This window comes from Capricornis sumatraensis, chromosome 20 (assembly GCF_032405125.1).
Source record: "Capricornis sumatraensis isolate serow.1 chromosome 20, serow.2, whole genome shotgun sequence".
NCBI classification, from domain to species: domain Eukaryota; kingdom Metazoa; phylum Chordata; class Mammalia; order Artiodactyla; family Bovidae; genus Capricornis; species Capricornis sumatraensis.
The window spans coordinates 46092111-46107024 of NC_091088.1; the positions used below are offsets into that span (position 1 = coordinate 46092111).

The window sequence follows — 14914 nt, forward strand, 5'->3', positions numbered from 1 at the left end:
CTTTCTCTTTATTCTGCTCCTTGGCAGCTGTTTCCAACATTCTTGTCTTCCAGCTCCCTTATCCGTCCTTCTGCCTCAGTTATTCCACTGTTGATTCCTTCTAGTGTATTTTTTCATTTTCGTTATTGTGTTGCTCATCACTGTTTGTTCTTTAGTTCTTCTAGGTCCTTGTTGAATATTTCTTGTATCTTCTCGATCCATGAGTCCACTCTGTTTTTAAGATCTTGGATCATCTTTACTGACAGTACTGTGAATTCTTTTTCAAGTAGCTTGCCTATTTCCTCTTCATTTATTTGGTCTTGTGGATTTTTGCCTTGCTCCTTTGTCTGCAGCATGTTTCTGTGTTGTCTGATTTTGTCTAACTTACTGTGTTAGTACTTCCCTGGTGGTTCAGATGGTAAAGCATCTGCCTACAATGTGGGAGACCCGGGTTCGATCCCTGGGTTGGGAAGATCCTCTGGAGAACGCAGTGGCATCCCACTCCAGTACTCTTGCCTGGGAAATCCCATGGATGGAGGAGCCTGGTAGGCTACAGTCCATGGGGTTGCAAAGAGTCGGACACAACTGAGCGACTAAGCTAAACTTACTGTGTTTGTGGTCTCTCTTTCGCAGGCTGCAGGGGTGTGTTCCTCTTGCTTCTGGTGTCTGCCCCTTGGTGGGTGAGGTTGGTCCAGGGGCCTGTGTCGACTTCCTGGTGGGAGGTAGTGTGCCTGTGCTTCAGTGGGTGGAGTTGAGTCTTGTCTCTCGGACAGGCAGGGCTGCATCAGGTGGTGTATTTTGGAGTGTCTGTGAGCTCAGTACCCTGGAGAAGGAAATGGCAACCCATTCCAGTATTCTTGCCTGGGAAGTCTCATGGACAGAGGAGCCTGGAGGGCTGTGGTCCATGGGGTTGCCAAGAATTGAACACAACTGAAGTGCCTTAGCACACACGCACAGGAGCTTAGTATGACTTTAGGCACCGTGTCTGCTGATCAGTGGGACTGTGTTCCCATCTTGCTGGTTGTTTGGCGTAAAGTGAAACAGTTGAATGGAGCTGGGTGATGGAGATCTCTGGTGGAGCTCACACTGGTTAATATTTCCTTGGGCCAGGAATCAGCGGCCTTTGCGTGCCACTCATCGATGGCACCTTGATTCTGTAGCAGCCTGTATTTCTCCGGAAAACTTTCCTGGTTGTGGAGCTCCTTACTCCGGTCCCTTCAGGGTCTCTCTTCACAACCAACTTCCCCTCTTTGGGTCCACTCTCCAAACCCCACTTCCCTGCACCCTGGCCCTGGCTGCAGCAGAAGATACATGACTGAGGCTAGGGTGTATAGGGCTGTAGCATGGGCCGTACCTGCAGTTCTTACTTCGTAGACCGCTTGCGGCATTCTCCTCTGGTCCCTTAGTCTCCCTTCTGCCCCAGCTCATCCCCACCGCGAATGGGCTTTTCTGAGCATGAGCTTCTCCTCGCCTTCAGCTCGTTCCTGTCAGGGCTGCAGTTCCTCCCCCTTTCCTCTCTTTTTTAGTTCCTCTTTATTTATTTTTCCGATTTTTATTCATTTTAGTTTTTCTTTTATGTTTTTTTTTAGTCTTTTTATCATCCTATGAGGCTGCATGGGATTTTTCGTATCCTTTTATGTGTTTGAGGTCATCTGCTAGTGTTTAGCAGGTGCTCTTTGAGAATTGTGCCGCATGTAAATGTATTCTTGATGTGCTTGTGAGGAGAGGCGAAGTCCATGTCTTCCATTTTTGCTATCTTGCCTCCTTCCCCATTGTTGAAACCCGAGAAAGTTTATCTAGGGTACTGTTACCTGAAGACTCATAACCTAAGACTTATTTTACATTTATATTTTCACCACCATCTGTGTCTGTCTGCGCTACCCAATATGATGGCCACTAACTACATGTGACTGTTACGTTTAAAATTCAAATTAAGTAAAATTAAAAAAAATTTTTAGTTACGAAGCTACATTTCAAGTGTTCAGTAGCCACATGTGGCTATTGGCTATTGCGTTGGACAGTGTGGAGTTGGGAGATTTCCATCATAATAGAAAATTCTATTGGATGGTGCTGGTGAAGAAAGCTGCTCTCTTTTTTATTCATATTGTAATCTGTTTATTAATGGTGAAGTGTCTTTCTCTGTCACTTATCTTCTCTCTCCTATTATGGACAGAAAACAGAAATTTCTGAATTGTCAACTGTTTTTGAAAGCTAAATACCCTAAATGTGTTTCGGTTTTTTTTTTTTTTTTAACTTAAAAAAAAAAAATCCTAATACAGTACAGCAAAAAGTATCCCATTTGATGTGTAGATTTGGTCATTGTTCCTTGTTTGGTTTCCCAATGTTTGTGAATTGAGTACTATTAAAGAGTTATAGAAAATGAGTGCTTTTCCCCAAAGAACAAAAAGACAAGACCGAGTTATGTGCCAGGCACTGTCCTAGATACAGTGATACACAGGGTTTCTTTTTTCCCCTCAAGGGACTTAGGGATTTGTTTGCAAACATTTTAACAGAGAGCTTAATGTAGTGTGATAATTGTTCTCCTTCTAATTCTTTGCTTTTCAACCTGCTATAAACTATCTTCTGCCTCTGTCTTTTCTTTGAAATTATTCTATCTAAAGTTTTTTGCTTGCCAAACTCAGTGGACCCTTACTCAGATCTAGCCTTTCTTGACCTCTGTGCTTTATTTGAAACTTTAATTGTTCCCTGGGAAACTTGAAATTCTCTGTACCGTAGGAACTTTTGTGACTTTTCTTTTTTTCTGGCTCTGCCTTTCTCTGTGCCTACTTAAATCTCTTTAGTGTCTTCATCTAATGCTTAAATGTTGGTAATCCCTATACTTCTCATTATTGACGTTGTCTTTTCTCCCTCTGCATGTCCTGGAATACTCCTGTATGCCAGGCCTCTTCCAGATCTGTTAACTGTTGGGCAGCTTAACTTGGATGGCCCACAAGCAGCTCAGTCTCATTTACTAATATTAATTTATCATCTTTGTCTCTAATGTTGGGGCATAGGCACCATACTCATCCTGATTATGGACAACATTATTCAAACCAGAATCTTTTCAGTTTGCCTTGATCCATCTTCTGATTTACTAAATCTTGTCAGTTCTTTCTTTTTTAAAAACTTATTTTACTTTTTGGATGCATCTCATAGCTTGCAGAATCTTAGTTCCCTGTCCTGAGATTGAAGCCAGGCCACTGTGGTTGAAGTGCCAACTGCTAACCACTGGACTGCCAAAGAGTTCCCTGTGAGTTCTTTCTATATGATCTATCCCTTCTATCTTAAGACACCCACTAACTTGTCTTAATTAAACCCTTATTTGAAAAATACTATGTGAGAATTTTCTGTTAAATGTTGGTATTTTTTTTAATATTGTCAGTCTTTAATTTTTAGCATTCTGATGTAACCTGATTGTGTTTTTATTTTTGCACTTCTAATTTGTGAACATGTATAGCTTTAGTCTAAATTTTCTCATCTGTCACTTGGAGTTTGTTTACTCATTTTGCCACAGATTTTCCACTTGTCACATTTGTTATTATTCCTTTATTTCTTTATTTTGTGTTATTAAAATATTTAATTATATTTAAAATTCTTTTAGCTTTATAGTTATATGGTTTCTAGTTTCATTTTAGTTATTATCCTAGAAATTATAGTACCTCTTATTGCAGTCTACCATAAATTAGTAGGAAATTTTTCACGAAATCTTCTGAGATTTTGCCACTTAGGAAATTGTTCAGAAATCTTTTGATGGCTTAGTTTCATGAGCCCTCCCTCATTTGTGCTATTGTCATATATTTTACTTTTGCATGTTCTTAAAAATTCACCTCGTCCCCCCAGATTAAGATTACTCTTCTTGATATTCTGTTGTAATTTTTATTTAGTTCTGAGCTGGGAGAGGATTTTTTCCCCCCAACACTTGAAAGGTGCCATTCCATTATCTTTTTGATGTCTTTGGTTTCTTTTAGTCTTCTGTTAGTCTTACTGTTTCCTTCACTGAGAATTTTGGGTATATCTTCCCTCTATCTGGTTTTGGACTTTCCATCTTTGGTTTTTAGGCAGTTGATTATGATGTATAGTTTTGATTTTCCTTATGTGCAGATTTGGTTTGCCTGCTTTGAATATGGAGTTTATTAAATCTATCATTTGATGACTTGTCAGTTTAGAAAATTCTTGTCTGCTCTTCTGGATGCTGGTTTTATGTCGCTGTCGTCTTCACTTTTTGTACTCTGAATATACATATTAGACATTTTCACTGTCTCATATGTCTTAACTCTCCTTTCTGTATTTCCTTGCTTTATGCATACCTTCTTCTGACGTCTATTCCTGTTCACTAATCTTGTTCTTACAGATCTAATCTACTGGTAAATTCTTTTACTAAATGCTTAATCTCTGTTATAGTATTTCTTTCAAGAATTTGTTTTGACATTTCTTTAATAAATTTGAGGCCTATATTGATATCTTCAACCTTCCCTCTGTTTTCATAAATATATTAATCATAAAAGTGTGTCTTGTAACTGCAGTATGTAGATTAAATGAGGCTATGTTTCTGTTTATTTCTTCTCTTGATTTCTCATCTGCTGTTCCTGTTTTCATAGACTGCCTTGTAATTTTTGATTGGATGTCAGACAGTGTAGTGAAAATATCGTAGGCTACTGATGCTGTTACCATCCTTCAAAGAGGGATAAATTTTCTTTAAGCAGCCAGAGTACTAGTGGACCAACACAGCTCGGTTGAGAGTTAGTTTTGGATTTTATTAGGGTTGGCCTGTTTCATTTTTGCTCCTATTTCTAGCATGAAGTCATTGCTAGCTTCTAAGTCATGGCTCTAATTCTGTATAGAGTATGGTGTTTTGTTTCTGTGGCTGTGTATTGTATTGGTTGTAAGTTTCTTTCCTTGATGTCTATATTAGGTTTTGGTTTCAGAATCATGCTGACCTCATAAAACAACTATCATTTTTGTATCTTCTGTAAAAAGACTTTGTGTATTAATGGTATGATTCTACCTTAAATATTTGAACTAATTTTCCAGTGAGACTGTCTAGGCCTTATATTTTCCTTGTATAGATATTTTAAAATTTAGAAATATCTGTAGGTTTGGTAGTGATATTCTCTTTTTAATTTCTGTTATTTGCAGTTCTTGTGTGTCTTTTTTCTTCTTGATATATCTTCCTAGGGAGTTATTAATCCTAATCTGTCTTTTTAAAGAACCAGTTTTTTATTTTATTGATTTTTCTTTCGTAAGTTTAATTTTCATTGGTTTCTACTTTTATATTTTTCTTTAAAAAATTTCTCATTGGCTATAATTTTTTCCTAGCTTCTTGGGACAAAAGCTATTAGAGACACAAAAATCAGAGATTTTACTGTTCTTTCTTTACAGTATATATTTTTTGAGTTTTAAAATTTTCTCTAATAATTACCTTAGGCACCCCACATGTTTTGAATGTTATTTTCATCATTAATTAGTTAAAATATTTTCTAATTCTTATTGAGATGTATCGACCTGGGAATTACTTAGAAAATGTTCCTTAATTTCTAAACAGTGAGTATTTTTTACTTTTTTATTGTTTATATCATACTTAATTCTGTTCTGATTAGAAACTTAAGACTTGCTGTATGGCCTGGTGTATGATCTGTTTTTGGTTACTGTCCATTAATTATTTGGAAAGAATATGAATTTTGCAGTTTTGAGTTCCATAGTTCAAGTTGACTGAATGTGACGATTATTTGATATACTTGTTAATTTTTTTGGTTGGTTTGTTTTCTAGTTCTATCAGTTATGAAGAGATAAGGAGAATCTCCACTGTGGTTATAGATTTATCCTTTTCTCAGCCTTTGCTTTATACATTTTAAAGTTATTTTATTTGGTGCATACAAATTTAAGACTCTTAATAGCTTCCTGATCAGGGGACATTTTTATCATTCTGAAGTATTTTATCTCTAGTGATATTTCTTGCCTTCAGCTATTTTTTATTGACTACGATACTGATATGGCTACATTAGGATATTTTACTTTTGTTTCTTTTCATGATAAATTTTTTCATCTTTTAATTTTAGTCTGTGTACAAAGTGTATAAGTCCGTTCTTCTAACAGCATTTAGTTGTGATTTTAAGAATTCAGTCTGGACATCTTTCTCTTTTGTGTAGGATGTTTAGTCATCCTAAACTAAATACATCAGTAACTGATGTATTTAGTTTCATTTTTTCACTTTTGTACTTGACTTTTTTATTTTTTACTTTAAAAGTTATTGTAGAATATGTATAACAAAACTTGTCATTTAAATCATTTTAAGTGTACATTTCAGTGGCATTAAATACATTCATATTGTGGTTCTATCAACACCACCATCCAGCTCCAGGACTTCTTTTGCCTTGCAAAACTGATACTACCCATTAAGCAATAACACTCTGTTATCCCTTTCCCCATCCCCTGGTAACTACCATTATCTGTCTCTATGAATTTAATTACTTTGGGTATCTCATATAGGTGGAATCGTACAGTGTGTGTCCATTTGTACTGGCTTTTTTCACTTAGACTCATGCCTTCAAGGTTGATCCATATTACAGCATAGGTCAGAATTTCCTTTTAAAGGCTGAATAATATTCCATTGCATTTATATTGTACATTTTGTTGTTTATTCATCCATCTGTGGACATGGGTTGGTTTCACTTTTTGGCTGCTGTGAACAAGTGTACAAATATCTGTTTTGTGTCTTTGTTTTCAATTCCTTTGGGTATATACACAGAAGTGGAATTGCTAGATTATATGGTAATTCTGTGTTTCATTTTTGAGAAACTACTATACTATTTTCCAGTGGCAGTTCTATTTTACATTCCCATCAACAGTGCACACAACTTGAAGTGTTCCAGTTTTTCTACATCCTTGCCAACACATCTTATTTTCTTACCTTTTAAAAAATTCCAGTGAGTCTAAGGCTCTTGCCAGGTGGCACTAGTGGTAAAGAGCCCACCTGCCAGTGCAGGAGATAGGAGAGACATGAATTTGATCCCTGGTTTGAGAAGACCCCCTGAATGAGGGCATGGCAACCCACTCCAGTATTGCCTGGAGAATCCCATGGACAGAGGAGCCTGAGGGCTGCAGTCCACAGGGTCACAGAGACTGCATTGACTTAGCACACACAGTAGGGGTGAGGTTTCTCTATTTGATCCACTTTCCTGTTTTTTCCCCTCTGTGTTTTTTATTTTTTGGTGCACCTTCCTTTGATTTAATCAGACATACCCTATTTTCTCCCCTCTGGTAACTCGTTCAAAATACATTCTTTTTTGCTATAGTACCCTAGTACTCTTACTTTATGTAGATGTTGGCACTAAATGTATTATATATTTATACTGTGCTTTTTTACTGGAGAAATTATTCCTAGAGATTGCAACATATATTCATTTATTTATCGCACTTCTTGCATTATTGCTTCCATTCATTTTAATTCTATGCATTTTAAACACCACAATACAGTATTTAATTGTTCTGTGATCAATACTGATTATCCTTACCTTGACACAGTTACCTGTACAGTTGCTTTTTATTCTTTCTGAATTTCTGTTGCTCCAAATAGCTTCTTGTAGTAGTTCTTTTTGCCCATATAATATGTCTTTATTGAGCTAGAATTGACATATACCATTGTGTAAGTTTCAGGTGTACAGTGTGTTGTTTTCATACATTTATATGTTGCATGATGATTACAGCTTTAGCCTTAGCTAACTCCTCTGTCACGTCACATAATTACCTGTAGTATTTCTTCCAGTAAAAATCTGCTGGTGCAGAATTTTTTGTGGGAAAATATTTTTACTTTTCCTTCTTGTTGGAGGATCTGTTTGCTCTGTACATAATTTATAAAATTTCAGCTTTTTTTTTTTACTGAAACTTTAAGATTTTTATCCCATTTTTCCAGTTTCTAGCATTGTTTTCATTGAAGTTATTTATCTCTAGTTTTAACTCTTCTTACTGCTGCTTTGAAGGTACTGTATCTCCTCCCTGCTCTTTCTCTCCCATGCTGATTGTAAAATTTTTTTTGTGATTTTCATCAGTGGAACTATATTGTGCCTTCATATAATTTTTCTTTCTTAATTTCTCTCGCTTGAAATTCTTAGAGCTTCTTAAATCTGTTGGTTAATACCTTCCTTTTATATTTAGAAAATCTTGTAGAGGTTTGTTGTTCAGATCTGCTCTCTCTGTAGATCTTCAGTTACAGTTTCATATGTCTCTTATTGGTCTTTTCTATACTTTCCACTTTGTTTTTTAATCTCTGGGGTTTTATTATGGTATTTTTTTATTGACATGTCATCCAGTTCAAAATTCTGACTTTTTTGTTAATCTCCTGTTAACACCATTTATTGAATTCATTTTAGATGTTTCAGTTAAAGATTATCCTTTTGATTCTTTTCTTGCATAGATACTAATTGTCTAGGGAAATATGCCCTCTTTTCATGTATTTCTTCAATCTTTTCCACTGTTTTCTTGAACATATTAATAATTATATTTTAATGTCTTAGTTGGTTAACTCGAATATGTAGATTGCCTATTTGGTTCTATTTTGTGTTGTTTTTCTTCTTTTTGAGGTTTGCTCATATGGTCCTATTTCTTGGTAATATAGTTATTTTTAATTAAATGCTAGAAATGTAAATACTCGAAGTATTTACAATTAAATGTTAATTTAATTAATATTTTAGAGTCTTTACAATTATGATTACTCCTGAAGAGTATATCTTCCTCTGGAAAAGTTTGACCCTTTCTTCACTAGGTTGATAAACTAGGAGTTGGGATACCTCAGTTCAGGCAGGTACTGAATGGAGTGCAGGTTGGGTTTTGTTTTTTGTAAAATATCAGCTATCTTTGATTCTTTCTTGGCTTTCATCTGATTCTTTCTTGGCTTTTCTTCTGAAAACCTAGTTTGTTCACCAGACTTCTTCCCTTAAAGGCTCCTGAACTCTTTAAGTTTTGTTTCATCAGTTCTCTGAGCTCTGCTTTTCAGACTTCCAGTTTTTTGGCTGTTTCAGCTTCAGAAGTTCATACATGCCATGAGAGGAAAAGACAGCCATATGTTTAAGATCTCTTGTGTCTCTGATTTTGTTACTACAGCCTTCTCAGACTGCTTTAAACTTCTGCTCAGGACAAAGTATAATTCTCAGCCTCTTCACTGTGCTTTGAGTTGTCCAAGAAAAGAATTTACTTAATTCTCCATAGTTATCTCCTGAATTTTAGTCCCTCTTGTTCCAACTGCTTGGGCAACTCTTAGGTGCCTTCTGAGAGATGATTTTGTGTTCATCTGGCTTTGCCAGTTTTCAGAGGATTACTGGTTTGTTATATACACTCTTTGTCCCAACTTGGAGGTTAGTTACGTAGCTACTTGCAAGTGATTTAGTATTAATTTTGCTCTAGTCACTGTTAGTGTTTCTTTAAAATAAAAATGTACTTCTTTAATTGGTGCAAAGGCCTTTCAATTTGACTTCTTTTTTACTTGTCAAGATATTTTTCCCCCATCATTCTATTATTTCTGCTTCCCTGGTGGCTCAGATGGTCAAGAATCCACCTGCAATGTGGGAGACTTGGGTTCAATCCTGGGTTGGGAAGATCCTCTGGAGGAGGAAATGACAACCCACTCCAGTATTCTTGCCTGGAGAATTCCCTTGGATGGAGGAGCATCGTGGGCTCCAGTCCATGGGGTTGCAAATAGCTACTATTTCTGTTCTTTAATGAATTACTTGTTTTCTTGGAGATCTTCACAGGCATACTCTCATTTTAATCTATGTAGCTGGCTTACTTAACGAAGTTTTCTTAATCAATTATAAACCACAGAAATGCTTGGAAGAAAGTTTGGAAAGTACTATAAAAAGTTAGAAGAACTCAGGGATAGGATTAGTGTGTGTGTGTGTCTGTGTGTGTGTGTGTGTTTCACTCTCTTGTACGTTTATGTCGTTACTTTGTAGGGGAACTTTGTTAGATTTAGCTTGTGCAAATCCCTTTGTGGTCACCTTTTCTGGTCCAGAATCTGTAATCTCCTCAGTCTCTCTGAGTCCAGAGTAAATTTGATTGGCTCAATTTGTGTGGATCCTCTCCATTTACACTGGCTCCAGATGGAGAAATGGGGTCCTCTGCCTGTTGCAGATGACAGGAGGGTGAGGTTTTAGAAAGTAAGGTGTGGGAGTGGAGAAGAAATGATTGATATCTCTAATAAAACAGTAGACAGGCAAGCTGCAATTGAGACAGTATTTCACATTCAGAAATACAGGTCACCATTTCATATCTGCAATTCAGAAGTCTTAAAAACTGAAAACAAAGTTATTCCTAAGTTTCTGCCATATTCATTTGTTGATGAAACTGATTTGAGTGAGGTATTTTATTCTACTTTGAATAGTCATGTTTCCCTGAAAATGTCACTGTATTTGATACAGGGTGGTGTTCTACTACTGCAAGATATAAATTATGAAAAGTTCTAAATTGAGAAATATCTTTCCCTGAGATTTTTGGCTAATTGTAGATCTGTACTCCTTTAAAAGGACTTGTTGCACACTTACTATATCACACATGAGTACATTGGTGAAAAAAGGAGACCTGGCCTGTATCTCATTGACCTTTCATGTAGTACAATTAGAGTTTCCTGGATTTTGGAAAAAAACATTTAAGTGTTTTAACAGCAGCTTATAATTACTGTTAACTTTTGATAGTAGTTATATTATTTTCACTTTTTAGCATATTTAAAAATAAATTTATTTAAAATTTTTATACAGAAATAGTTTATTACTGCTTATTGCTATTTCTTTGTTAGGAACCCGTAGTCATTTCTGACCTTCTTTGCAGAGAGGCTTATTTAGAAGACTTAAACTATTTTACCAATTTTCTTTATGTGTACTTCTTATATACTTTGGTAATGGCATTTATACATCTATTAATAGACAGTATGTCCTTTAAGAAATTATTCTCAGCCATTTAAGTAGCTGCCAGATAATTGTGCATGTCCACTATCTCTTGGATTTAGTCACCGTGGATAGTTTTTTTCCTTTTTGACTCAGTAGCTTTAAAACCCAAAATTATATGATCTTTTTTGAAGACATAGTCTAGCAAGAGAAGCAAATCATGTAAATGTAGAAAGCACTGATTAGTGTAATCGTCAGATTGTTATTTTATACGTTAACCTGTACGGGGAGAATATGAAATTGCAGTGCAGTGAGAGAAGTTTTAGAAGTGAAGCATTTTTGAGAGAAATGTCATTTAAGACTTATGCAGACTTACCCTTTAGCCTTTCTGTTCTAGTCTGGTTTTAATGTGCTGTTCTTAACATGGAAAACTCATAGGTTGAGGCCCTCTTGTGGTCTGTTAACCAAAGCAAATAGCACAAATGGAACTAAGTAATGGAGATCTTAATACATGATAAGTCATTCATTCCTTTCTTTATAATAATTTTTAAAAAGTGGCTTCCGAGGGAAAAAAGAGGAAAATATTCCTGTATTCTATATAGTTTACTGATTTTAAAATTTGCCAATTATTTTATAATTGAATGTGTATATATGTTAGCTGGACACTGACCTAAAGAAAAATAGGTTATTGGGTAGACTATCATTGTCATCTTGGGCATCTAACTTGATTAGTTGTAAGTGCCTTAAAAATATATAATAGGGTTGGCCCACCACCCTCTCCCCCCAAAACACACATACATGCACACGCACATGTGTATGTGGGGTTTGGGAAATTTGTTGTTTATATTCATACTGAGTTGCTTGACTTGAGAGGGCCAGGAGTTGTATGAGGCGTTGGAAGAAATAAAAATTTTTATTAGTGAGTTGGTCCAGTTAAGCTTATTTGCTTTTCCTAACATTATTGGCAAGGTCTTGTCAGTGTGTGTGGGTGGGTTTGTGGAGGAAGTGAAGAAGTAGCAGCATCAGTCAGTGTTTTAAGGAAAAGCAGATACAAAGCAGCTGCTTTTCCTTGTACCCGGTAAGATTTATGATGGTTGAGAACAGTCCAATACTGTGAGTATCAGCTTTGAGGTTAGATAGACCTGGCGTTAAAACAGATTTTATCTCTTACCAGTTCTCGGGCAGTTTGTAATATCGAGGAAGTTACTCCATCTCTGAACTTAAGTTTCCTCTTTTTAAGAAGTGAAGACTCATCTTATTGAACCGTTTCATCATAAAAAGTCTTGGCATTTACCAGTGTTATTATTATTTCTTAGTTCAGTTCAGTCGCTCAGTCGTGTCCGACTCTTTGCCACTGCAGCACACCAGGCTTCCCTGTCCACCACCAGTTCCCGAAGCTTGCTCATGGCCATTGAGTCGGTGAAGCCATCCAACCATCTCATCCTCTGTCGTCTGTCTCCTCCTGCCTTCAGTCTTTCCCAGCATCAGGGTCTTTTCCAAGAAGTCCGTTCTTCTAATCAGGTGGCTTAAGTATGGTAGCTTCAGCTTCAGCATCAATCCTTCCAGTGAATATTCAGGACTGATTTCCCTTAGGATTGACTGGTTGGATCTCCTTGCAGTCCAAGGGACTTCTTAGGAAAAGGGCAATTTTGAGTTATGAAGAAAGTGTACCAAAGGATTTTTTTTTTTTAACAATTGGGCTATTGGTAAACACTCCTAATGGTAGATTGAATGTGTCTTAAAAAGTGGTATAGTAATGAAATGTGTTTTGTTGTTTCACTGTGTTTTTCAAAAGTTGATTTTAGAACCAGTCTCACTATCTTATAGTCAGTATATTTAATAATTAATCTAGTCCATTTCAGAAGAAATAAGGTTAGTTGGCATTACTTTTAACAGAAAAAAGAGACTGTAAAACCCCAGATGAATCATGATTTTCTCCTTTCCACAGATTTCCTTGGCAACTAAGTAATAAAAATTTACTAATATTTTCTTTTTGAATAAAAGGAGAAAACTAGAAAGATATGAGTATAAATACAGCTGCTTGGGTTCAAATGTTTGTTGGAATTAGGTGGGCTATAAATCATGTAAAATCATGTAAACAAAGATTTAACTGTAGACATATCATCAGAAGGCTATGGTATGTATTCATACCTGCCTCTTTCATGTTTTCCTTTATTTCTTGAGTTTCCAAAATATCTTCCTTACATTTGGAAAAGGTCTGACTGAAGACTCCTGTTCTAACCCCTATATGTAACCAAGAAATACTTTTAGCGAAGAAAATATTTTGGTAGTGAAGATTTCTCTTGTTAATTGTGAAGTGGATTTTTGTTATTTTATCCTTTAATATCTGTTCTTGGGGGAAACTTATTTCAGGAAAGAAAAGGGATGGGGGAAAAATAGCTACAGCAAAATGGAGAGTTAAGATCATAAAGGGTGATGGCAAGAATACATGCCATTCTACCAGGAACTTGTTTTTTAAACATAAAAAGCATATGTGGCAAATTTACATATTTACTAATTAAAAAGGCTTCCTAGAAACATTAAGTTGACTTATCTTCTATAACCTTTAACACTGTCACTAATGGATATTGCATAGAAAATTTCATCGAAGGTCCTTTAAATAATGTAAATGATTATGAATATGTAACTAGTTAATATGCAGCCACGAAAGGATTATCATGTAGAGGTTAATGAACATTCTGCTCTTATGGTTTGCAGGGCTTTTCTTTTTGTGCTTTTGGCTCACTTCATGCTTGGAAACACATGCATTGGGATTGGAAAGGATCCTGACTGTTTTTGGGTCCCTTCTTTTAATGGGGTTGTTAAATAAGAACTTTATAAAAAGGATTTCATGAAGATTTTTTTCTTTTTCAATTTGCATTTAATTCTGTTTGTCTATTTTATAATTACTATCGAATCAGAAACAGTGAAATGGATTGATGTAGCTTTAGCCTGGTTCTTCCAGATGTAAAGTCAGTACTCTATTATATGTTATCACTGTTATTAAGTGTTGCTCTGTGATTGATACTTATTGAGAGAGCTTTATTCTAAAACCGACTTTTTATGCTGAGTTAATGTGTAGTATGGTTGGATATCTGATTACAACATGTATTTTGGTACAGGATTGCTGCCTTAGTATTTAAAATGTCCTAAAGGAAGATATTTACTTCAGGAATTAAATGTTATAATAGAGGAATTTAGTGACAGGCCAAAAAAAAAAAAAAGGCCTGTGATTTTTAGATGAAACATGGTGCTTATATAAGATGCAGTATTGGTATTTAGAACAGTGAATGAGAACAGTGTTTCACACTGTAACAGTGCTGTCTTTTTCAGGTGGCATTATATTAAGCATAATAATTTCATCCCTTAGTTTCTCTTTCTCTAAAATGGTGCTACCATATTTGAAATTATTGTTTAAAATTTTGTTATCAATGGGCAGTTTAAAAACATAATTAGTAATCTTTGAAAAGGTTTTTTTTTTTTAAGTTGCTATTCACATGTTCTTTTTTTTGCCCCCCCCTTACTGGTTAGTGTTCTTAATTTTTTGAGCATTTTAAGAATCTATTGAAATATCTTTAAGGAGAACAAGTAAGTTTTATGTTTAATTTCGTTGTTTTAGTATTGTAAGCATAGCTTAAACTGACTATGAAGTGCTTAAAATTTTATCATAATTCACCAGGGGAACAAAATGGGCCGTTCAGAGCATCTCTTTATCCCAAGTATTTCTTCTTGAAATGTAGTAGAAAAATATCACTGTACTCATTTTTAATGCATCAGAATAAAAATTACAGGTGAAAACATTTGAAGATATACTGACAAAATAAAATACTTTCACTACTGTCATTTTTTTTAAACTGATGAAATGTTTATGTTACATTGGTTTTTTGTTATTTATAACATTTGTATATTCTGCAAAATATGTAACATTGAAAACAGGCCTGCAGATTGTACAAAATACTAGTTATCTTATATCATATGTCACCTAATAGTTATGAAGTGGGTTTTGTACCTAAGTATGAATCGGAAAGCTGTAATTTGTTCTGCAGTTATCAGCCTGCATTAGA

General features: G+C 35.4%; 1 protein-coding gene across 1 annotated transcript in view; it reads left to right on the forward strand.

Moving 5' to 3' along the window:
- The window catches only part of URI1 (URI1 prefoldin like chaperone), a 61227-nt gene that overhangs the window by 6006 nt on the left and 40307 nt on the right, over positions 1 to 14914 (forward strand). The gene's annotated exons all lie outside the window — the stretch shown is intronic.